The following is a 1,652-nucleotide window of genomic DNA, read 5'->3' as shown; positions in this document are numbered from 1 at the left end:
TTTTTTTCCTCTATATTTACATAAATCAATATACACACATGCATTATATATATTTTGTGTGTGTGCGTGTGTGTGCAGTTGCATAGAAAAAAATTGTAGTTGATGGACCTGTTAACATGTTCTTCTATGAATTCTTGTTACTGTAGTATCCGTTCTGTTTCTCTGGTCATGAACATTTTGAGGCAAACACTAACCTATTAATAACTGTTTCATTATCTTAGAAATATGAGTATTTGTATATTCCTCTGATGCTAATACATGAATGTATGCTTCAACTCATGTAAAATCAAATGTAATGGAACCGAAGCTTTGTCTAGTGAGTGAGGTTAAAGCAAAATAGGAATTAGCTGACTACTTGATAAGTAAAGTAAAATTGGAAAAAAAAGATTCCAGATGAATTTAATTACTTCTCAATGAATATGAGAAAATAACTGCTAAAACTACAATTTAATTTGGATTAGGTAAGCCAGTGTTTCCTAAAATGTTTCATAAAATGCTATTTTAGTGGATCTTTTTAGGTGCAACAGAAAAAAAAAAAGTTTAGTAACCAAGTAAGTTTGGACATAGGTATCTTAAGTAAAGGAGGTTATTTGTTGTCATTGTTGTTTCTTATTGTGTATTTCTTTTGTTCTTAACACAGACATTTTAGATCTCTTCATATACTAATGTACATTGCAAATATCCAGTAATGAAAAGTAGGATGAAATAGTTCCCCAAACTTTTGGCCAAGGAACTCCTTCATTCCTTAGATTTAAAAGATCTGACTAGTATTTCAGGGAACAATTCCTGACAAATATACTTGTGTAAAAATAAGAAACTATTCTTTTTGAATGCGTGGCACATTTCCTTTCATAGCTTTTATTTAGTGGTCTGTCTACATAAGACTCTTAGCCTAATGCAAATTTTCTAACATGATAGCTTCACGTGACTCTGAACTCTTTAAATTCAGGAGCCTTTACTCTTTAGTCCCTAAGGTATTTCAACATCAGTTTCTACTGCTTAATCCTAAACTCTGAAATATTTCTTTTATTACCTCTTCTATCCCACTTGTCTCACTTCTTTCCTTGATTGAACAGACTCCCAGTCACTAGACATCATAGTCCATAGTTCAATGTACCTTTTCCTTCTTTCCTCCACCTTGGGTTTATTTATCAATATAACCAGTTGAAACTCTTTTTAAAGTCATTATAATAAACAGCTTAGGCTTAAGGCCACTGCTCTGTGTATTTTCTCTTTGTTATAGCAATGAATTTTTCAATCCTAACAGTGCCTTAAAATCAGCAAATCAGAATCTTAAATCTTTTATCTGTTCTTGATTGTACTGCCCTGATTGATTTACAATTTTATATATACACATATATAACTTTTAAGATTTTATTTATTTATTTGACAGAGCACAAGCGGGGGAGCGGCAGGCAGAGGGAGAGGGAGAAGCAGGGGGGAGCCCGATGCAGGACCCCGGGACCATGACCTGAGCCAAAGGCAGCCACTCAACCAACTGAGCCACTCAGGGGCCCCTCAAAATTTCTTAATCGTGTTATTGCCAACTTATTGCCTATCCAAATCAAATATAGGGGCACCTATATTTATCTCTTTCAAATAAATAAACTCTTTTTAAAAAAATCAAATATAAACAAATGCAACATTTTTTT

The sequence above is a fragment of the Mirounga leonina genome, unplaced genomic scaffold (assembly GCF_011800145.1).
Source record: "Mirounga leonina isolate KUSES-001 unplaced genomic scaffold, KU_Mleo_1.0 Mir_418, whole genome shotgun sequence".
NCBI classification, from domain to species: domain Eukaryota; kingdom Metazoa; phylum Chordata; class Mammalia; order Carnivora; family Phocidae; genus Mirounga; species Mirounga leonina.
The sequence above is the reverse complement of the archived record's forward strand: the minus strand, read 5'-3'. Positions refer to the sequence as shown.